This window comes from Capricornis sumatraensis, chromosome 14 (assembly GCF_032405125.1).
Source record: "Capricornis sumatraensis isolate serow.1 chromosome 14, serow.2, whole genome shotgun sequence".
Lineage (NCBI taxonomy): Eukaryota > Metazoa > Chordata > Mammalia > Artiodactyla > Bovidae > Capricornis > Capricornis sumatraensis.
The window spans coordinates 586,057-609,140 of NC_091082.1; positions in this window are offsets into that span (position 1 = coordinate 586,057).

Here is a 23,084-nt window from a genome sequence, read left to right on the forward strand (position 1 = left end):
CTAGTCCCCAGGCGTTCTTGTGGAGGGCTTAGTTGCCGGTGGGTTGCACACTGCCAAGCGCTCCAGCTTGAGGGCTCTAGTAGAGGCAAAGTGAGGGCAACTGAAAGTCTATTCTTACGGTTGCTTGACCTCCCAGACTCAGCACAGCACGGAGAGCACAAGGCTCACAGGGCCTCTGGCTGGGGTCTGCAGCCCCACACACGCTGAGGCTGACTCGGTGAGCGCCCAGAAGGTGTCTGACAGACGTCATTTCCCTAGTGCTCTCCTCCCCAGCAGAGAGGTGTGCAGGTGGTTGGGGCCTGCCCCTGCGTGTCTGGGCTCCCGTCCACAGCCCCAGCTCAGGGAAGCAGCTCCTCAGCCAAGATCTGTAGGAGGCGCGGGGCGCCCCCGCCTGGAAGCCTAGTGCACAGCATGAGGGAAGTGAGCCTCCTTGGGAGAAGAGGAGGCACCCAGATGCGTGGGGCTGCAATCACTGCTTGGGCGGAGCCGGGTGCGCCTCCAGTACGGCAGAGCTCCAGCTCTGCTCAGAGGCCCGATCTGGCAGAGGGCTGTCGTGAGGCTGCTCTGCCCTGGGCGAGTCTTGCCCAGACTTGCCTCGCGGCTAGGCTTCCAGTCCAGAAAGGAGCGGGCTGCGCGAGACTGGGAGATGCTACTGGCGCCTTCCTGGCCTCAGCTCCACTCCTGCCTTGCCTTTGCACCTAGTCCCCAGGCGTTCTTGTGGAGGGCTTAGTTGCCGGTGGGTTGCACACTGCCAAGCGCTCCAGCTTGAGGGCTCTAGTAGAGGCAAAGTGAGGGCAACTGGAAGTCTATTCTTACGGTTGCTTGACCGCCCAGATTCAGCACAGCACGGAGAGCACAAGGCTCACAGGGCCCCTGGCTGGGGTCTGCAGCCCCACACACTTGGAGGCTGACTCGGTGAGCGCCCAGAAGGTGCCTGACAGACGTCATTTCCCTAGTGCTCTCCTCCCCAGCAGAGACGTGTGCAGGTGGTTGGGGCCTGCCCCTGCGTGTCTGGGCTCCCGTCCACAGCCCCAGCTCAGGGAAGCAGCTCCTGAGCCAAGAACCGTGGAGGGCGCAGGGGGCCCCGCCTGGAAGCCTAGTTTACAGCATGTGGGAAGCGAGCCTCCTCGGGAGAAGAGAAGGCAGCCCTGCTGTGTGCGGCTGCATTCACTGCTTTGGCGGAGCCGAGTGCGCCTCCAGTACGGCAGAGCTCCAGCTCTGCTCAGAGGCCCGATCTGGCAGAGTTGCTGGCGTGAGGCTGCTCTGCCCTGGGCGAGACTTGCCCAGACTTGCCTCGCGGCTAGGATTCCAGTCCAGAAAGGAGCGGGCTGCGCGAGACTGGGAGATGCTACTGGCGCCTTCCTGGCCTCAGCTCCACTCTTGCCTTGCCTTTGCACCTAGTCCTCAGGCGTTCTTGTGGAGGGCTTAGTTGCCGGTGGGTTGCACACTGCCAAGCGCTCCAGCTTGAGGGCTCTATTAGAGGCAATGGGAGGGCAACTGCAGGGCTCCTCCAGCCGTTGCTTGACCGCCCAGACTCAGCACAGCACGGAGAGCACAAGGCTCACAGGGCCCCTGGCTGGGGTCTGCAGCCCCACACACGCTGAGGCTGACTCGGTGAGCGCCCAGAAGGTGCCTGACAGACGTCATTTCCCTAGTGCTCTCCTCCCCAGCAGAGACGTGTGCAGGTGGTTGGGGCCTGCCCCTGCGTGTCTGGGCTCCCGTCCACAGCCCCAGCCCAGGGAAGCAGCTCCTCAGCCAAGACCTTTAGGAGGCGCGGGGCGCCCCCGCCTGGAAGCCTAGTGCACAGCATGAGGGAAGCGAGCCTCCTTGGGAGAAGAGGAGGCAGCCCAGATGCGTGGGGCTGCAATCACTGCTTGGGCGGAGCCGAGTGCGCCTCCAGTACGGCAGAGCTCCAGCTCTGCTCAGAGGCCCGATCTGGCAGAGGGCTGGCGTGAGGCTGCTCTGCCATGGGCGAGTCTTGCCCAGACTTGCCTCGCGGCTAGGCTTCCAGTCCAGAAAGGAGCGGGCTGCGCGAGACTGGGAGATGCTACTGGCGCCTTCCTGGCCTCAGCTCCACTCCTGCCTTGCCTTTGCACCTAGTCCCCAGGCGTTCTTGTGGAGGGCTTAGTTGCCGGTGGGTTGCACACTGCCAAGCGCTCCAGCTTGAGGGCTCTAGTAGAGGCAAAGTGAGGGCAACTGGAAGTCTATTCTTACGGTTGCTTGACCGCCCAGACTCAGCACAGCACGGAGAGCACAAGGCTCACAGGGCCTCTGGCTGTGGTCTGCAGCCCCACACACGCTGAGGCTGACTCGGTGAGCGCCCAGAAGGTTCCTGACAGACGTCATTTCCCTTGTGCTCTCCTCCCCAGCAGAGACGTGTGCAGGTGGTTGGGGCCTGCCCCTGCGTGTCTGGGCTCCCGTCCACAGCCCCAGCTCAGGGAAGCAGCTCCTCAGCCAAGACCTGTAGGAGGCGCGGGGCGCCCCCGCCTGGAAGCCTAGTGCACAGCATGAGGGAAGCGAGCCTCCTTGGGAGAAGAGGAGGCAGCCCAGATGCGTGGGGCTGCAATCACTGCTTGGGCGGAGCGAGTGCGCCTCCAGTACGGCAGAGCTCCAGCTCTGCTCAGAGGCCCGATCTGGCAGAGTGCTGGCGTGAGGCTGTTCTGCCCTGGGCGAGCCTTGCCCAGACTTGCCTCGCGGCTAGGCTTCCAGTCCAGAAAGGAGCGGGCTGCGCGAGACTGGGAGATGCTACTGGCGCCTTCCTGGCCTCAGCTCCACTCCTGCCTTGCCTTTGCACCTAGTCCCCAGGCGTTCTTGTGGAGAACTTAGTTGCCGGTGGGTTGCACACTGCCAAGCGCTCCAGCTTGAGGGCTCTAGTAGAGGCAAAGTGAGGGCAACTGAAAGTCTATTCTTACGGTTTCTTGACCGCCCAGACTCAGCACAGCACGGAGAGCACAAGGCTCACAGGGCCTCTGGCTGTGGTCTGCAACCCCACACACGCTGAGGCTGACTCGGTGAGCGCCCAGAAGGTGCCTGACAGACGTCATTTCCCTAGTGCTCTCCTCCCCAGCAGAGACGTGTGCAGGTGGTTGGGGCCTGCCTCTGCGTGTCTGGGCTCCCGTCCGCAGCCCCAGCTCAGGGAAGCAGCTCCTGAGCCAAGACCTGTGGGAGGCGCAGGGGGCCCCGCCTGGCAGCCTAGTTTACAGCATGTGGGAAGCGAGCCTCCTCGGGAGAAGAGAAGGCAGCCCTGCTGTGTGCGGCTGCATTCACTGCCTTGGCGGAGCCGAGTGCGCCTCCAGTACGGCAGAGCTCCAGCTCTGCTCAGAGGCCCGATCTGGCAGAGTTGCTGGCGTGAGGCTGCTCTGCCCTGGGCGAGCCTTGCCCAAACTTGCCTCGCGGCTAGGCTTCCAGTCCAGAAAGGAGCGGGCTGCGCGAGACTGGGAGATGCTACTGGCGCCTTCCTGGCCTCAGCTCCACTCCTGCCTTGCCTTTGAACCTAGTCCCCAGGCGTTCTTGTGGAGGGCTTAGTTGCCGGTGGGTTGCACACTGCCAAGCGCTCCAGCTTGAGGGCTCTAATAGAGGCAAAGTGAGGGCAACTGAAATTCTATTCTTACGGTTGCTTGACCGCCCAGACTCAGCACAGCACGGAGAGCACAAGGCTCACAGGGCCTCTGGCTGTGGTCTGCAACCCCACACACGCTGAGGCTGACTCGGTGAGCGCCCAGAAGGTGCCTGACAGACGTCATTTCCCTTGTGCTCTCCTACCCAGCAGAGACGTGTGCAGGTGGTTGGGGCCTGCCTCTGCGTGTCTGGGCTCCCGTCCACAGCCCCAGCTCAGGGAAGCAGCTCCTGAGCCAAACCTGTGGGAGGCGCAGGGGGCCCCGCCTGGCAGCCTAGTTTACAGCATGTGGGAAGCGAGCCTCCTCGGGAGAAGAGAAGGCAGCCCTGCTGTGTGCGGCTGCATTCACTGCTTTGGCGGAGCCGAGTGCGCCTCCAGTACGGCAGAGCTCCAGCTCTGCTCAGAGGCCCGATCTGGCAGAGTTGCTGGCGTGAGGCTGCTCTGCCATGGGCGAGCCTTGCCCAAACTTGCCTCGCGGCTAGGCTTCCAGTCCAGAAAGGAGCGGGCTGCGCGAGACTGGGAGATGCTACTGGCGCCTTCCTGGCCTCAGCTCCACTCCTGCCTTGCCTTTGCACCTAGTCCCCAGGCGTTCTTGTGGAGGGCTTAGTTGCCGGTGGGTTGCACACTGCCAAGCGCTCCAGCTTGAGGGCTCTAGTAGAGGCAAAGTGAGGTCAACTGGAAATCTATTCTTACGGTTGCTTGACCGCCCAGACTCAGCACAGCACGGAGAGCACAAGGCTCACAGGGCCTCTGGCTGTGGTCTGCAGCCCCACACACGCTGAGGCTGACTCGGTGAGCGCCCAGAAGGTGCCTGACAGACGTCATTTCCCTAGTGCTCTCCTCCCCAGCAGAGACGTGTGCAGGTGGTTGGGGCCTGCCCCTGCGTGTCTGGGCTCCCGTCCACAGCCCCAGCTCAGGGAAGCAGCTCCTCAGCCAAGACCTGTAGGAGGCGCGGGGCGCCCCCGACTGGAAGCCTAGTGCACAGCATGAGGGAAGCGAGCCTCCTTGGGAGAAGAGGAGGCAGCCCAGATGCGTGGGGCTGCAATCACTGCTTGGGCGGAGCGAGTGCGCCTCCAGTACGGCAGAGCTCCAGCTCTGCTCAGAGGCCCGATCTGGCAGAGTGCTGGCGTGAGGCTGCTCTGCCCTGGGCGAGCCTTGCCCAGACTTGCCTCGCGGTTAGGCTTCCAGTCCAGAAAGGAGCGGGCAGCGCGAGACTGGGAGATGCTACTGGCGCCTTCCTGGCCTCAGCTCCACTCCTGCCTTGCCTTTGCACCTAGTCCCCAGGCGTTCTTGTGGAGGGTTTAGTGCCGGTGGGTGGCAAACTGCCAAGCGCTCCAGCTTGAGGGCTCTAGTAGAGGCAAAGTGAGGGCAACTGAAATTCTATTCTTACGGTTGCTTGACCGCCCAGACTCAGCACAGCACGGAGAGCACAACGCTCACAGGGCCTCTGGCTGTGGTCTGCAACCCCACACACGCTGAGGCTGACTCGGTGAGCGCCCAGAAGGTGCCTGACAGACGTCATTTCCCTAGTGCTCTCCTCCCCAGCAGAGACGTGTGCAGGTGGTTGGGGCCTGCCTCTGCGTGTCTGGGCTCCCGTCCACAGCCCCAGCTCAGGGAAGCAGCTCCTGAGCCAAGACCTGTGGGAGGCGCAGGGGGCCCCGCCTGGCAGCCTAGTTTACAGCATGCGGGAAGCGAGCCTCCTCGGGAGAAGAGAAGGCAGCCCTGCTGTGTGCGGCTGCATTCACTGCATTGGCGGAGCCGAGTGCGCCTCCAGTAAGGCAGAGCTCCAGCTCTGCTCAGAGGCCCGATCTGGCACAGTTGCTGGCGTGAGGCTGCTCTGCCATGGGCGAGCCTTGCCCAAAATTGCCTTGCGGCTAGGCTTCCAGTCCAGAAAGGAGCGGGCTGCGCGATACTGGGAGATGCTAATGGCGCCTTCCTGGCCTCAGCTCCACTCCTGCCTTGCCTTTGCACCTAGTCCCCAGGCGTTCTTGTGGAGGGCTTAGTTGCCGGTGGGTTGCACACTGCCAAGCGCTCCAGCTTGAGGGCTCTAGTAGAGGCAAAGTGAGGGCAACTGGAAGTCTATTCTTACGGTTGCTTGACCGCCCAGACTCAGCACAGCACGGAGAGCACAAGGCTCACAGGGCCTCTGGCTGTGGTCTGCAGCCCCACACACGCTGAGGCTGACTCGGTGAGCGCCCAGAAGGTTCCTGACAGACGTCATTTCCCTTGTGCTCTCCTCCCCAGCAGAGACGTGTGCAGGTGGTTGGGGCCTGCCCCTGCGTGTCTGGGCTCCCGTCCACAGCCCCAGCTCAGGGAAGCAGCTCCTCAGCCAAGACCTGTAGGAGGCGCGGGGCGCCCCCGCCTGGAAGCCTAGTGCACAGCATGAGGGAAGCGAGCCTCCTTGGGAGAAGAGGAGGCAGCCCAGATGCGTGGGGCTGCAATCACTGCTTGGGCGGAGCGAGTGCGCCTCCAGTACGGCAGAGCTCCAGCTCTGCTCAGAGGCCCGATCTGGCAGAGTGCTGGCGTGAGGCTGTTCTGCCCTGGGCGAGCCTTGCCCAGACTTGCCTCGCGGCTAGGCTTCCAGTCCAGAAAGGAGCGGGCTGCGCGAGACTGGGAGATGCTACTGGCGCCTTCCTGGCCTCAGCTCCACTCCTGCCTTGCCTTTGCACCTAGTCCCCAGGCGTTCTTGTGGAGAACTTAGTTGCCGGTGGGTTGCACACTGCCAAGCGCTCCAGCTTGAGGGCTCTAGTAGAGGCAAAGTGAGGGCAACTGAAAGTCTATTCTTACGGTTTCTTGACCGCCCAGACTCAGCACAGCACGGAGAGCACAAGGCTCACAGGGCCTCTGGCTGTGGTCTGCAACCCCACACACGCTGAGGCTGACTCGGTGAGCGCCCAGAAGGTGCCTGACAGACGTCATTTCCCTAGTGCTCTCCTCCCCAGCAGAGACGTGTGCAGGTGGTTGGGGCCTGCCTCTGCGTGTCTGGGCTCCCGTCCGCAGCCCCAGCTCAGGGAAGCAGCTCCTGAGCCAAGACCTGTGGGAGGCGCAGGGGGCCCCGCCTGGCAGCCTAGTTTACAGCATGTGGGAAGCGAGCCTCCTCGGGAGAAGAGAAGGCAGCCCTGCTGTGTGCGGCTGCATTCACTGCTTTGGCGGAGCCGAGTGCGCCTCCAGTACGGCAGAGCTCCAGCTCTGCTCAGAGGCCCGATCTGGCAGAGTTGCTGGCGTGAGGCTGCTCTGCCCTGGGCGAGCCTTGCCCAAACTTGCCTCACGGCTAGGCTTCCAGTCCAGAAAGGAGCGGGCTGCGCGAGACTGGGAGATGCTACTGGCGCCTTCCTGGCCTCAGCTCCACTCCTGCCTTGCCTTTGCACCTAGTCCCCAGGCGTTCTTGTGGAGGGCTTAGTTGCCGGTGGGTTGCACACTGCCAAGCGCTCCAGCTTGAGGGCTCTAATAGAGGCAAAGTGAGGGCAACTGAAATTCTATTCTTACGGTTGCTTGACCGCCCAGACTCAGCACAGCACGGAGAGCACAAGGCTCACAGGGCCTCTGGCTGTGGTCTGCAACCCCACACACGCTGAGGCTGACTCGGTGAGCGCCCAGAAGGTGCCTGACAGACGTCATTTCCCTTGTGCTCTCCTACCCAGCAGAGACGTGTGCAGGTGGTTGGGGCCTGCCTCTGCGTGTCTGGGCTCCCGTCCACAGCCCCAGCTCAGGGAAGCAGCTCCTGAGCCAAGACCTGTGGGAGGCGCAGGGGGCCCCGCCTGGCAGCCTAGTTTACAGCATGTGGGAAGCGAGCCTCCTCGGGAGAAGAGAAGGCAGCCCTGCTGTGTGCGGCTGCATTCACTGCTTTGGCGGAGCCGAGTGCGCCTCCAGTACGGCAGAGCTCCAGCTCTGCTCAGAGGCCCGATCTGGCAGAGTTGCTGGCGTGAGGCTGCTCTGCCATGGGCGAGCCTTGCCCAAACTTGCCTCGCGGCTAGGCTTCCAGTCCAGAAAGGAGCGGGCTGCGCGAGACTGGGAGATGCTACTGGCGCCTTCCTGGCCTCAGCTCCACTCCTGCCTTGCCTTTGCACCTAGTCCCCAGGCGTTCTTGTGGAGGGCTTAGTTGCCGGTGGGTTGCACACTGCCAAGCGCTCCAGCTTGAGGGCTCTAGTAGAGGCAAAGTGAGGTCAACTGGAAATCTATTCTTACGGTTGCTTGACCGCCCAGACTCAGCACAGCACGGAGAGCACAAGGCTCACAGGGCCTCTGGCTGTGGTCTGCAGCCCCACACACGCTGAGGCTGACTCGGTGAGCGCCCAGAAGGTGCCTGACAGACGTCATTTCCCTAGTGCTCTCCTCCCCAGCAGAGACGTGTGCAGGTGGTTGGGGCCTGCCCCTGCGTGTCTGGGCTCCCGTCCACAGCCCCAGCTCAGGGAAGCAGCTCCTCAGCCAAGACCTGTAGGAGGCGCGGGGCGCCCCCGACTGGAAGCCTAGTGCACAGCATGAGGGAAGCGACCCTCCTAGGGAGAAGAGGAGGCAGCCCAGATGCGTGGGGCTGCAATCACTGCTTGGGCGGAGCGAGTGCGCCTCCAGTATGGCAGAGCTCCAGCTCTGCTCAGAGGCCCGATCTGGCAGAGTGCTGGCGTGAGGCTGCTCTGCCCTGGGCGAGCCTTGCCCAGACTTGCCTCGCGGTTAGGCTTCCAGTCCAGAAAGGAGCGGGCTGCGCGAGACTGGGAGATGCTACTGGCGCCTTCCTGGCCTCAGCTCCACTCCTGCCTTGCCTTTGCACCTAGTCCCCAGGCGTTCTTGTGGAGGGTTTAGTGCCGGTGGGTGGCAAACTGCCAAGCGCTCCAGCTTGAGGGCTCTAGTAGAGGCAAAGTGAGGGCAACAGAAATTCTATTCTTACGGTTGCTTGACCGCCCAGACTCAGCACAGCACGGAGAGCACAAGGCTCACAGGGCCTCTGGCTGTGGTCTGCAACCCCACACACGCTGAGGCTGACTCGGTGAGCGCCCAGAAGGTGCCTGACAGACGTCATTTCCCTAGTGCTCTCCTCCCCAGCAGAGACGTGTGCAGGTGGTTGGGGCCTGCCTCTGCGTGTCTGGGCTGCCGTCCACAGCCCCAGCTCAGGGAAGCAGCTCCTCAGCCAAGACCTGTGGGAGGCGCAGGGGGCCCCGCCTGGCAGCCTAGTTTACAGCATGCGGGAAGCGAGCCTCCTCGGGAGAAGAGAAGGCAGCCCTGCTGTGTGCGGCTGCATTCACTGCATTGGCGGAGCCGAGTGCGCCTCCAGTACGGCAGAGCTCCAGCTCTGCTCAGAGGCCCGATCTGGCACAGTTGCTGGCGTGAGGCTGCTCTGCCATGGGCGAGCCTTGCCCAAAATTGCCTCGCGGCTAGGCTTCCAGTCCAGAAAGGAGCGGGCTGCGCGATACTGGGAGATGCTAATGGCGCCTTCCTGGCCTCAGCTCCACTCCTGCCTTGCCTTTGCACCTAGTCCCCAGGCGTTCTTGTGGAGGGCTTAGTTGCCGGTGGGTTGCACACTGCCAAGCGCTCCAGCTTGAGGGCTCTAGTAGAGGCAAAGTGAGGGCAACTGGAAGTCTATTCTTACGGTTGCTTGACCGCCCAGACTCAGCACAGCACGGAGAGCACAAGGCTCACAGGGCCTCTGGCTGTGGTCTGCAGCCCCACACACGCTGAGGATGACTCGGTGAGCGCCCAGAAGGTGCCTGACAGACGTCATTTCCCTAGTGCTCTCCTCCCCAGCAGAGACGTGTGCAGGTGGTTGGGGCCTGCCTCTGCGTGTCTGGGCTCCCGTCCGCAGCCCCAGCTCAGGGAAGCAGCTCCTGAGCCAAGACCTGTGGGAGGCGCAGGGGGCCCCGCCTGGCAGCCTAGTTTACAGCATGTGGGAAGCGAGCCTCCTCGGGAGAAGAGAAGGTAGCCCTGCTGTGTGCGGCTGCATTCACTGCTTTGGCGGAGCCGAGTGCGCCTCCAGTACGGCAGAGCTCCAGCTCTGCTCAGAGGCCCGATCTGGCAGAGTTGCTGGCGTGAGGCTGCTCTGCCCTGGGCGAGCCTTGCCCAAACTTGCCTCGCAGCTAGGCTTCCAGTCCAGAAAGGAGCGGGCTGCGCGAGACTGGGAGATGCTACTGGCGCCTTCCTGGCCTCAGCTCCACTCCTGCCTTGCCTTTGCACCTAGTCCCCAGGCGTTCTTGTGGAGGGCTTAGTTGCCGGTGGGTTGCACACTGCCAAGCGCTCCAGCTTGAGGGCTCTAATAGAGGCAAAGTGAGGGCAACTGAAATTCTATTCTTACGGTTGCTTGACCGCCCAGACTCAGCACAGCACGGAGAGCACAAGGCTCACAGGGCCTCTGGCTGTGGTCTGCAACCCCACACACGCTGAGGCTGACTCGGTGAGCGCCCAGAAGGTGCCTGACAGACGTCATTTCCCTTGTGCTCTCCTACCCAGCAGAGACGTGTGCAGGTGGTTGGGGCCTGCCTCTGCGTGTCTGGGCTCCCGTCCACAGCCCCAGCTCAGGGAAGCAGCTCCTGAGCCAAGACCTGTGGGAGGCGCAGGGGGCCCCGCCTGGCAGCCTAGTTTACAGCATGTGGGAAGCGAGCCTCCTCGGGAGAAGAGAGGGCAGCCCTGCTGTGTGCGGCTGCATTCACTGCTTTGGCGGAGACGAGTGCGCCTCCAGTACGGCAGAGCTCCAGCTCTGCTCAGAGGCCCGATCTGGCAGAGTTGCTGGCGTGAGGCTGCTCTGCCATGGGCGAGCCTTGCCCAAACTTGCCTCGCGGCTAGGCTTCCAGTCCAGAAAGGAGCGGGCTGCGCGAGACTGGGAGATGCTACTGGCGCCTTCCTGGCCTCAGCTCCACTCCTGCCTTGCCTTTGCACCTAGTCCCCAGGCGTTCTTGTGGAGGGCTTAGTTGCCGGTGGGTTGCACACTGCCAAGCGCTCCAGCTTGAGGGCTCTAGTAGAGGCAAAGTGAGGTCAACTGGAAATCTATTCTTACGGTTGCTTGACCGCCCAGACTCAGCACAGCACGGAGAGCACAAGGCTCACAGGGCCTCTGGCTGTGGTCTGCAGCCCCACACACGCTGAGGCTGACTCGGTGAGCGCCCAGAAGGTGCCTGACAGACGTCATTTCCCTAGTGCTCTCCTCCCCAGCAGAGACGTGTGCAGGTGGTTGGGGCCTGCCCCTGCGTGTCTGGGCTCCCGTCCACAGCCCCAGCTCAGGGAAGCAGCTCCTCAGCCAAGACCTGTAGGAGGCGCGGGGCGCCCCCGACTGGAAGCCTAGTGCACAGCATGAGGGAAGCGACCCTCCTAGGGAGAAGAGGAGGCAGCCCAGATGCGTGGGGCTGCAATCACTGCTTGGGCGGAGCGAGTGCGCCTCCAGTACGGCAGAGCTCCAGCTCTGCTCAGAGGCCCGATCTGGCAGAGTGCTGGCGTGAGGCTGCTCTGCCCTGGGCGAGCCTTGCCCAGACTTGCCTCGCGGTTAGGCTTCCAGTCCAGAAAGGAGCGGGCTGCGCGAGACTGGGAGATGCTACTGGCGCCTTCCTGGCCTCAGCTCCACTCCTGCCTTGCCTTTGCACCTAGTCCCCAGGCGTTCTTGTGGAGAATTTAGTTGCCGGTGGGTTGCACACTGCCAAGAGCTCCAGCTTGAGGGCTCTAGTAGAGGCAAAGTGAGGGCAACTGAAAGTCTATTCTTACGGTTGCTTGACCGCCCAGACTCAGCACAGCACGGAGAGCACAAGGCTCACAGGGCCTCTGGCTGTGGTCTGCAACCCCACACACGCGGAGGCTGACTCGGTGAGCGCCCAGAAGGTGCCTGACAGACGTCATTTCCCTAGTGCTCTCCTCCCCAGCAGAGACGTGTGCAGGTGGTTGGGGCCTGCCTCTGCGTGTCTGGGCTCCCGTCCACAGCCCCAGCTCAGGGAAGCAGCTCCTGAGCCAAGACCTGTGGGAGGCGCAGGGGGCCACGCCTGGCAGCCTAGTTTACAGCATGTGGGAAGCGAGCCTCCTCGGGAGAAGAGAAGGCAGCCCTGCTGTGTGCGGCTGCATTCACTGCTTTGGCGGAGCCGAGTGCGCCTCCAGTACGGCAGAGCTCCAGCTCTGCTCAGAGGCCCGATCTGGCAGAGTTGCTGGCGTGAGGCTGCTCTGCCCTGGGCGAGCCTTGCCCAAACTTGCCTCGCGGCTAGGCTTCCAGTCCAGAAAGGAGCGGGCTGCGCGAGACTGGGAGATGCTACTGGCGCCTTCCTGGCCTCAGCTCCACTCCTGCCTTGCCTTTGCACCTAGTCCCCAGGCGTTCTTGTGGAGGGTTTAGTGCCGGTGGGTGGCAAACTGCCAAGCGCTCCAGCTTGAGGGCTCTAGTAGAGGCAAAGTGAGGGCAACTGAAATTCTATTCTTACGGTTGCTTGACCGCCCAGACTCAGCACAGCACGGAGAGCACAAGGCTCACAGGGCCTCTGGCTGTGGTCTGCAACCCCACACACGCTGAGGCTGACTCGGTGAGCGCCCAGAAGGTGCCTGACAGACGTCATTTCCCTAGTGCTCTCCTCCCCAGCAGAGACGTGTGCAGGTGGTTGGGGCCTGCCCCTGCGTGTCTGGGCTCCCGTCCACAGCCCCAGCTCAGGGAAGCAGCTCCTCAGTCAAGACCTGTAGGAGGCGCGGGGCGCCCCCGCCTGGAAGCCTAGTGCACAGCATGAGGGAAGTGAGCCTCCTTGGGAGAAGAGGAGGCACCCAGATGCGTGGGGCTGCAATCACTGCTTGGGCGGAGCCGGGTGCGCCTCCAGTACGGCAGAGCTCCAGCTCTGCTCAGAGGCCCGATCTGGCAGAGGCCTGTCGTGAGGCTGCTCTGCCCTGGGCGAGTCTTGCCCAGACTTGCCTCGCGGCTAGGCTTCCAGTCCAGAAAGGAGCGGGCTGCGCGAGACTGGGAGATGCTACTGGCGCCTTCCTGGCCTCAGCTCCACTCCTGCCTTGCCTTTGCACCTAGTCCCCAGGCGTTCTTGTGAAGGGCTTAGTTGCCGGTGGGTTGCACACTGCCAAGCGCTCCAGCTTGAGGGCTCTAGTAGAGGCAAAGTGAGGGCAACTGGAAGTCTATTCTTACGGTTGCTTGACCGCCCAGACTCAGCACAGCACGGAGAGCACAAGGCTCACAGGGCCCCTGGCTGGGGTCTGCAGCCCCACACACGCGGAGGCTGACTCGGTGAGCGCCCAGAAGGTGCCTGACAGACGTCATTTCCCTAGTGCTCTCCTCCCCAGCAGAGACGTGTGCAGGTGGTTGGGGCCTGCCCCTGCGTGTCTGGGCTCCCGTCCACAGCCCCAGCTCAGGGAAGCAGCTCCTGAGCCAAGACCCGTGGAGGGCGCAGGGGGCCCCGCCTGGAAGCCTAGTTTACAGCATGCGGGAAGCGATCCACCTCGGGATAAGAGAAGGCAGCCCTGCTGTGTGCGGCTGCATTCACTGCTTTGGCGGAGCCGAGTGCGCCTCCAGTACGGCAGAGCTCCAGCTCTGCTCAGAGGCCCGATCTGGCAGAGTTGCTGGCGTGAGGCTGCTCTGCCCTGGGCGAGACTTGCCCAGACTTGCCTCGCGGCTAGGATTCCAGTCCAGAAAGGAGCGGGCTGCGCGAGACTGGGAGATGCTACTGGCGCCTTCCTGGCCTCAGCTCCACTCTTGCCTTGCCTTTGCACCTAGTCCTCAGGCGTTCTTGTGGAGGGCTTAGTTGCCGGTGGGTTGCACACTGCCAAGCGCTCCAGCTTGAGGGCTCTATTAGAGGCAATGGGAGGGCAACTGCAGGGCTCCTCCAGCCGTTGCTTGACCGCCCAGACTCAGCACAGCACGGAGAGCACAAGGCTCACAGGGCCCCTGGCTGGGGTCTGCAGCCCCACACACGCTGAGGCTGACTCGGTGAGCGCCCAGAAGGTGCCTGACAGACGTCATTTCCCTAGTGCTCTCCTCCCCAGCAGAGACGTGTGCAGGTGGTTGGGGCCTGCCCCTGCGTGTCTGGGCTCCCGTCCACAGCCCCAGCCCAGGGAAGCAGCTCCTCAGCCAAGACCTTTAGGAGGCGCGGGGCGCCCCCGCCTGGAAGCCTAGTGCACAGCATGAGGGAAGCGAGCCTCCTTGGGAGAAGAGGAGGCAGCCCAGATGCGTGGGGCTGCAATCACTGCTTGGGCGGAGCCGAGTGCGCCTCCAGTACGGCAGAGCTCCAGCTCTGCTCAGAGGCCCGATCTGGCAGATGGCTGGCGTGAGGCTGCTCTGCCATGGGCGAGTCTTGCCCAGACTTGCCTCGCGGCTAGGCTTCCAGTCCAGAAAGGAGCGGGCTGCGCGAGACTGGGAGATGCTACTGGCGCCTTCCTGGCCTCAGCTCCACTCCTGCCTTGCCTTTGCACCTAGTCCCCAGGCGTTCTTGTGGAGGGCTTAGTTGCCGGTGGGTTGCACACTGCCAAGCGCTCCAGCTTGAGGGCTCTAGTAGAGGCAAAGTGAGGGAAAGTGAAAGTCTATTCTTACGGTTGCTTGACCGCCCAGACTCAGCACAGCACGGAGAGCACAAGGCTCACAGGGCCTCTGGCTGTGGTCTGCAGCCCCACAAACGCTGAGGCTGACTCGGTGAGCGCCCAGAAGGTGCCTGACAGACGTCATTTCCCTAGTGCTCTCCTCCCCAGCAGAGACGTGTGCAGGTGGTTGGGGCCTGCCCCTGCGTGTCTGGGCTCCCGTCCACAGCCCCAGCTCAGGGAAGCAGCTCCTCAGTCAAGACCTGTAGGAGGCGCGGGGCGCCCCCGCCTGGAAGCCTAGTGCACAGCATGAGGGAAGCGAGCCTCCTTGGGAGAAGAGGAGGCAGCCCAGATGCGTGGGGCTGCAATCACTGCTTGGGCGGAGCCGAGTGCGCCTCCAGTACGGCAGAGCTCCAGCTCTGCTCAGAGGCCCGATCTGGCAGAGGGTTGGCGTGAGGCTGCTCTGCCCTGGGCGAGCCTTACCCAGATTTGCCTCGCGGCTAGGCTTCCAGTCCAGAAAGGAGCGGGCTGCGCGAGACTGGGAGATGCTACTGGCGCCTTCCTGGCCTCAGCTCCACTCCTGCCTTGCCTTTGCACCTAGTCCCCAGGCGTTCTTGTGGAGGGCTTAGTTGCCGGTGGGTTGCACACTGCCAAGCGCTCCAGCTTGAGGGCTCTAGTAGAGGCAAAGTGAGGGCAACTGAAAGTCTATTCTTACGGTTGCTTGACCTCCCAGACTCAGCACAGCACGGAGAGCACAAGGCTCACAGGGCCTCTGGCTGGGGTCTGCAGCCCCACACACGCTGAGGCTGACTCGGTGAGCGCCCAGAAGGTGTCTGACAGACGTCATTTCCCTAGTGCTCTCCTCCCCAGCAGAGAGGTGTGCAGGTGGTTGGGGCCTGCCCCTGCGTGTCTGGGCTCCCGTCCACAGCCCCAGCTCAGGGAAGCAGCTCCTCAGCCAAGATCTGTAGGAGGCGCGGGGCGCCCCCGCCTGGAAGCCTAGTGCACAGCATGAGGGAAGTGAGCCTCCTTGGGAGAAGAGGAGGCACCCAGATGCGTGGGGCTGCAATCACTGCTTGGGCGGAGCCGGGTGCGCCTCCAGTACGGCAGAGCTCCAGCTCTGCTCAGAGGCCCGATCTGGCAGAGGGCTGTCGTGAGGCTGCTCTGCCCTGGGCGAGTCTTGCCCAGACTTGCCTCGCGGCTAGGCTTCCAGTCCAGAAAGGAGCGGGCTGCGCGAGACTGGGAGATGCTACTGGCGCCTTCCTGGCCTCAGCTCCACTCCTGCCTTGCCTTTGCACCTAGTCCCCAGGCGTTCTTGTGGAGGGCTTAGTTGCCGGTGGGTTGCACACTGCCAAGCGCTCCAGCTTGAGGGCTCTAGTAGAGGCAAAGTGAGGGCAACTGGAAGTCTATTCTTACGGTTGCTTGACCGCCCAGATTCAGCACAGCACGGAGAGCACAAGGCTCACAGGGCCCCTGGCTGGGGTCTGCAGCCCCACACACTTGGAGGCTGACTCGGTGAGCGCCCAGAAGGTGCCTGACAGACGTCATTTCCCTAGTGCTCTCCTCCCCAGCAGAGACGTGTGCAGGTGGTTGGGGCCTGCCCCTGCGTGTCTGGGCTCCCGTCCACAGCCCCAGCTCAGGGAAGCAGCTCCTGAGCCAAGAACCGTGGAGGGCGCAGGGGGCCCCGCCTGGAAGCCTAGTTTACAGCATGTGGGAAGCGAGCCTCCTCGGGAGAAGAGAAGGCAGCCCTGCTGTGTGCGGCTGCATTCACTGCTTTGGCGGAGCCGAGTGCGCCTCCAGTACGGCAGAGCTCCAGCTCTGCTCAGAGGCCCGATCTGGCAGAGTTGCTGGCGTGAGGCTGCTCTGCCCTGGGCGAGACTTGCCCAGACTTGCCTCGCGGCTAGGATTCCAGTCCAGAAAGGAGCGGGCTGCGCGAGACTGGGAGATGCTACTGGCGCCTTCCTGGCCTCAGCTCCACTCTTGCCTTGCCTTTGCACCTAGTCCTCAGGCGTTCTTGTGGAGGGCTTAGTTGCCGGTGGGTTGCACACTGCCAAGCGCTCCAGCTTGAGGGCTCTATTAGAGGCAATGGGAGGGCAACTGCAGGGCTCCTCCAGCCGTTGCTTGACCGCCCAGACTCAGCACAGCACGGAGAGCACAAGGCTCACAGGGCCCCTGGCTGGGGTCTGCAGCCCCACACACGCTGAGGCTGACTCGGTGAGCGCCCAGAAGGTGCCTGACAGACGTCATTTCCCTAGTGCTCTCCTCCCCAGCAGAGACGTGTGCAGGTGGTTGGGGCCTGCCCCTGCGTGTCTGGGCTCCCGTCCACAGCCCCAGCCCAGGGAAGCAGCTCCTCAGCCAAGACCTTTAGGAGGCGCGGGGCGCCCCCGCCTGGAAGCCTAGTGCACAGCATGAGGGAAGCGAGCCTCCTTGGGAGAAGAGGAGGCAGCCCAGATGCGTGGGGCTGCAATCACTGCTTGGGCGGAGCCGAGTGCGCCTCCAGTACGGCAGAGCTCCAGCTCTGCTCAGAGGCCCGATCTGGCAGAGGGCTGGCGTGAGGCTGCTCTGCCATGGGCGAGTCTTGCCCAGACTTGCCTCGCGGCTAGGCTTCCAGTCCAGAAAGGAGCGGGCTGCGCGAGACTGGGAGATGCTACTGGCGCCTTCCTGGCCTCAGCTCCACTCCTGCCTTGCCTTTGCACCTAGTCCCCAGGCGTTCTTGTGGAGGGCTTAGTTGCCGGTGGGTTGCACACTGCCAAGCGCTCCAGCTTGAGGGCTCTAGTAGAGGCAAAGTGAGGGAAAGTGAAAGTCTATTCTTACGGTTGCTTGACCGCCCAGACTCAGCACAGCACGGAGAGCACAAGGCTCACAGGGCCTCTGGCTGTGGTCTGCAGCCCCACACACGCTGAGGCTGACTCGGTGAGCGCCCAGAAGGTGCCTGACAGACGTCATTTCCCTAGTGCTCTCCTCCCCAGCAGAGACGTGTGCAGGTGGTTGGGGCCTGCCCCTGCGTGTCTGGGCTCCCGTCCACAGCCCCAGCCCAGGGAAGCAGCTCCTCAGCCAAGACCTTTAGGAGGCGCGGGGCGCCCCCGCCTGGAAGCCTAGTGCACAGCATGAGGGAAGTGAGCCTCCTTGGGAGAAGAGGAGGCACCCAGATGCGTGGGGCTGCAATCACTGCTTGGGCGGAGCCGGGTGCGCCTCCAGTACGGCAGAGCTCCAGCTCTGCTCAGAGGCCCGATCTGGCAGAGGGCTGTCGTGAGGCTGCTCTGCCCTGGGCGAGTCTTGCCCAGACTTGCCTCGCGGCTAGGCTTCCAGTCCAGAAAGGAGCGGGCTGCGCGAGACTGGGAGATGCTACTGGCGCCTTCCTGGCCTCAGCTCCACTCCTGCCTTGCCTTTGCACCTAGTCCCCAGGCGTTCTTGTGGAGGGCTTAGTTGCCGGTGGGTTGCACACTGCCAAGCGCTCCAGCTTGAGGGCTCTAGTAGAGGCAAAGTGAGGGCAACTGGAAGTCTATTCTTACGGTTGCTTGACCGCCCAGATTCAGCACAGCACGGAGAGCACAAGGCTCACAGGGCCCCTGGCTGGGGTCTGCAGCCCCACACACGCGGAGGCTGACTCGGTGAGCGCCCAGAAGGTGCCTGACAGACGTCATTTCCCTAGTGCTCTCCTCCCCAGCAGAGACCTGTGCAGGTGGTTGGGGCCTGCCCCTGCGTGTCTGGGCTCCCGTCCACAGCCCCAGCTCAGGGAAGCAGCTCCTGAGCCAAGACCCGTGGAGGGCGCAGGGGGCCCCGCCTGGAAGCCTAGTTTACAGCATGTGGGAAGCGAGCCTCCTCGGGAGAAGAGAAGGCAGCCCTGCTGTGTGCGGCTGCATTCACTGCTTTGGCGGAGCCGAGTGCGCCTCCAGTACGGCAGAGCTCCAGCTCTGCTCAGAGGCCCGATCTGGCAGAGTTGCTGGCGTGAGGCTGCTCTGCCCTGGGCGAGACTTGCCCAGACTTGCCTCGCGGCTAGGATTCCAGTCCAGAAAGGAGCGGGCTGCGCGAGACTGGGAGATGCTACTGGCGCCTTCCTGGCCTCAGCTCCACTCTTGCCTTGCCTTTGCACCTAGTCCTCAGGCGTTCTTGTGGAGGGCTTAGTTGCCGGTGGGTTGCACACTGCCAAGCGCTCCAGCTTGAGGGCTCTATTAGAGGCAATGGGAGGGCAACTGCAGGGCTCCTCCAGCCGTTGCTTGACCGCCCAGACTCAGCACAGCACGGAGAGCACAAGGCTCACAGGGCCCCTGGCTGGGGTCTGCAGCCCCACACACGCTGAGGCTGACTCGGTGAGCGCCCAGAAGGTGCCTGACAGACGTCATTTCCCTAGTGCTCTCCTCCCCAGCAGAGACGTGTGCAGGTGGTTGGGGCCTGCCCCTGCGTGTCTGGGCTCCCGTCCACAGCCCCAGCCCAGGGAAGCAGCTCCTCAGCCAAGACCTTTAGGAGGCGCGGGGCGCCCCCGCCTGGAAGCCTAGTGCACAGCATGAGGGAAGCGAGCCTCCTTGGGAGAAGAGGAGGCAGCCCAGATGCGTGGGGCTGCAATCACTGCTTGGGCGGAGCCGAGTGCGCCTCCAGTACGGCAGAGCTCCAGCTCTGCTCAGAGGCCCGATCTGGCAGAGGGCTGGCGTGAGGCTGCTCTGCCCTGGGCGAGTCTTGCCCAGACTTGCCTCGCGGCTAGGCTTCCAGTCCAGAAAGGAGCGGGCTGCGCGAGACTGGGAGATGCTACTGGCGCCTTCCTGGCCTCAGCTCCACTCCTGCCTTGCCTTTGCACCTAGTCCCCAGGCGTTCTTGTGGAGGGCTTAGTTGCCGGTGGGTTGCACACTGCCAAGCGCTCCAGCTTGAGGGCTCTAGTAGAGGCAAAGTGAGGGAAAGTGAAAGTCTATTCTTACGGTTGCTTGACCGCCCAGACTCAGCACAGCACGGAGAGCACAAGGCTCACAGGGCCTCTGGCTGTGGTCTGCAGCCCCACACACGCTGAGGCTGACTCGGTGAGCGCCCAGAAGGTGCCTGACAGACGTCATTTCCCTAGTGCTCTCCTCCCCAGCAGAGACGTGTGCAGGTGGTTGGGGCCTGCCCCTGCGTGTCTGGGCTCCCGTCCACAGCCCCAGCCCAGGGAAGCAGCTCCTCAGCCAAGACCTTTAGGAGGCGCGGGGCGCCCCCGCCTGGAAGCCTAGTGCACAGCATGAGGGAAGCGAGCCTCCTTGGGAGAAGAGGAGGCAGCCAAGATGCGTGGGGCTGCAATCACTGCTTGGGCGGAGCCGGGTGTGCCTCCAGAACGGCAGAGCTCCAGCTCTGCTCAGAGGCCCGATCTGGCAGAGGGCTGGCGTGAGGCTGCTCTGCCCTGGGCGAGTCTTGCCCAGACTTGCCTCGCGGCTAGGCTTCCAGTCCAGAAAGGAGCGGGCTGCGCGAGACTGGGAGATGCTACTGGCGCCTTCCTGGCCTCAGCTCCACTCCTGCCTTGCCTTTGCACCTAGTCCCCAGGCGTTCTTGTGGAGGGCTTAGTTGCCGGTGGGTTGCACACTGCCAAGCGCTCCAGCTTGAGGGCTCTAGTAGAGGCAAAGTGAGGGCAACTGGAAGTCTATTCTTACGGTTGCTTGACCGCCCAGACTCAGCACATCACGGAGAGCACAAGGCTCACAGGGCCCCTGGCTGGGGTCTGCAGCCCCACACTCGCGGAGGCTGACTCGGTGAGCGCCCAGAAGGTGCCTGACAGACGTCATTTCCCTTGTGCTCTCCTACCCAGCAGAGACGTGTGCAGGTGGTTGGGGCCTGCCTCTGCGTGTCTGGGCTCCCGTCCACAGCCCCAGCTCAGGGAAGCAGCTCCTGAGCCAAACCTGTGGGAGGCGCAGGGGGCCCCGCCTGGCAGCCTAGTTTACAGCATGTGGGAAGCGAGCCTCCTCGGGAGAAGAGAAGGCAGCCCTGCTGTGTGCGGCTGCATTCACTGCTTTGGCGGAGCCGAGTGCGCCTCCAGTACGGCAGAGCTCCAGCTCTGCTCAGAGGCCCGATCTGGCAGAGTTGCTGGCGTGAGGCTGCTCTGCCATGGGCGAGCCTTGCCCAAACTTGCCTCGCGGCTAGGCTTCCAGTCCAGAAAGGAGCGGGCTGCGCGAGACTGGGAGATGCTACTGGCGCCTTCCTGGCCTCAGCTCCACTCCTGCCTTGCCTTTGCACCTAGTCCCCAGGCGTTCTTGTGGAGGGCTTAGTTGCCGGTGGGTTGCACACTGCCAAGCGCTCCAGCTTGAGGGCTCTAGTAGAGGCAAAGTGAGGTCAACTGGAAATCTATTCTTACGGTTGCTTGACCGCCCAGACTCAGCACAGCACGGAGAGCACAAGGCTCACAGGGCCTCTGGCTGTGGTCTGCAGCCCCACACACGCTGAGGCTGACTCGGTGAGCGCCCAGAAGGTGCCTGACAGACGTCATTTCCCTAGTGCTCTCCTCCCCAGCAGAGACGTGTGCAGGTGGTTGGGGCCTGCCCCTGCGTGTCTGGGCTCCCGTCCACAGCCCCAGCTCAGGGAAGCAGCTCCTCAGCCAAGACCTGTAGGAGGCGCGGGGCGCCCCCGACTGGAAGCCTAGTGCACAGCATGAGGGAAGCGAGCCTCCTTGGGAGAAGAGGAGGCAGCCCAGATGCGTGGGGCTGCAATCACTGCTTGGGCGGAGCGAGTGCGCCTCCAGTACGGCAGAGCTCCAGCTCTGCTCAGAGGCCCGATCTGGCAGAGTGCTGGCGTGAGGCTGCTCTGCCCTGGGCGAGCCTTGCCCAGACTTGCCTCGCGGTTAGGCTTCCAGTCCAGAAAGGAGCGGGCAGCGCGAGACTGGGAGATGCTACTGGCGCCTTCCTGGCCTCAGCTCCACTCCTGCCTTGCCTTTGCACCTAGTCCCCAGGCGTTCTTGTGGAGGGTTTAGTGCCGGTGGGTGGCAAACTGCCAAGCGCTCCAGCTTGAGGGCTCTAGTAGAGGCAAAGTGAGGGCAACTGAAATTCTATTCTTACGGTTGCTTGACCGCCCAGACTCAGCACAGCACGGAGAGCACAAGGCTCACAGGGCCTCTGGCTGTGGTCTGCAACCCCACACACGCTGAGGCTGACTCGGTGAGCGCCCAGAAGGTGCCTGACAGACGTCATTTCCCTAGTGCTCTCCTCCCCAGCAGAGACGTGTGCAGGTGGTTGGGGCCTGCCTCTGCGTGTCTGGGCTCCCGTCCACAGCCCCAGCTCAGGGAAGCAGCTCCTGAGCCAAGACCTGTGGGAGGCGCAGGGGGCCCCGCCTGGCAGCCTAGTTTACAGCATGCGGGAAGCGAGCCTCCTCGGGAGAAGAGAAGGCAGCCCTGCTGTGTGCGGCTGCATTCACTGCATTGGCGGAGCCGAGTGCGCCTCCAGTAAGGCAGAGCTCCAGCTCTGCTCAGAGGCCCGATCTGGCACAGTTGCTGGCGTGAGGCTGCTCTGCCATGGGCGAGCCTTGCCCAAAATTGCCTTGCGGCTAGGCTTCCAGTCCAGAAAGGAGCGGGCTGCGCGATACTGGGAGATGCTAATGGCGCCTTCCTGGCCTCAGCTCCACTCCTGCCTTGCCTTTGCACCTAGTCCCCAGGCGTTCTTGTGGAGGGCTTAGTTGCCGGTGGGTTGCACACTGCCAAGCGCTCCAGCTTGAGGGCTCTAGTAGAGGCAAAGTGAGGGCAACTGGAAGTCTATTCTTACGGTTGCTTGACCGCCCAGACTCAGCACAGCACGGAGAGCACAAGGCTCACAGGGCCTCTGGCTGTGGTCTGCAGCCCCACACACGCTGAGGCTGACTCGGTGAGCGCCCAGACGGTTCCTGACAGACGTCATTTCCCTAGTGCTCTCCTCCCCAGCAGAGACGTGTGCAGGTGGTTGGGGCCTGCCCCTGCGTGTCTGGGCTCCCGTCCACAGCCCCAGCTCAGGGAAGCAGCTCCTCAGCCAAGACCTGTAGGAGGCGCGGGGCGCCCCCGCCTGGAAGCCTAGTGCACAGCATGAGGGAAGCGAGCCTCCTTGGGAGAAGAGGAGGCAGCCCAGATGCGTGGGGCTGCAATCACTGCTTGGGCGGAGCGAGTGCGCCTCCAGTACGGCAGAGCTCCAGCTCTGCTCAGAGGCCCGATCTGGCAGAGTGCTGGCGTGAGGCTGTTCTGCCCTGGGCGAGCCTTGCCCAGACTTGCCTCGCGGCTAGGCTTCCAGTCCAGAAAGGAGCGGGCTGCGCGAGACTGGGAGATGCTACTGGCGCCTTCCTGGCCTCAGCTCCACTCCTGCCTTGCCTTTGCACCTAGTCCCCAGGCGTTCTTGTGGAGAACTTAGTTGCCGGTGGGTTGCACACTGCCAAGCGCTCCAGCTTGAGGGCTCTAGTAGAGGCAAAGTGAGGGCAACTGAAAGTCTATTCTTACGGTTTCTTGACCGCCAAGACTCAGCACAGCACGGAGAGCACAAGGCTCACAGGGCCTCTGGCTGTGGTCTGCAACCCCACACACGCTGAGGCTGACTCGGTGAGCGCCCAGAAGGTGCCTGACAGACGTCATTTCCCTAGTGCTCTCCTCCCCAGCAGAGACGTGTGCAGGTGGTTGGGGCCTGCCTCTGCGTGTCTGGGCTCCCGTCCGCAGCCCCAGCTCAGGGAAGCAGCTCCTGAGCCAAGACCTGTGGGAGGCGCAGGGGGCCCCGCCTGGCAGCCTAGTTTACAGCATGTGGGAAGCGAGCCTCCTCGGGAGAAGAGAAGGCAGCCCTGCTGTGTGCGGCTGCATTCACTGCTTTGGCGGAGCCGAGTGCGCCTCCAGTACGGCAGAGCTCCAGCTCTGCTCAGAGGCCCGATCTGGCAGAGTTGCTGGCGTGAGGCTGCTCTGCCCTGGGCGAGCCTTGCCCAAACTTGCCTCACGGCTAGGCTTCCAGTCCAGAAAGGAGCGGGCTGCGCGAGACTGGGAGATGCTACTGGCGCCTTCCTGGCCTCAGCTCCACTCCTGCCTTGCCTTTGCACCTAGTCCCCAGGCGTTCTTGTGGAGGGCTTAGTT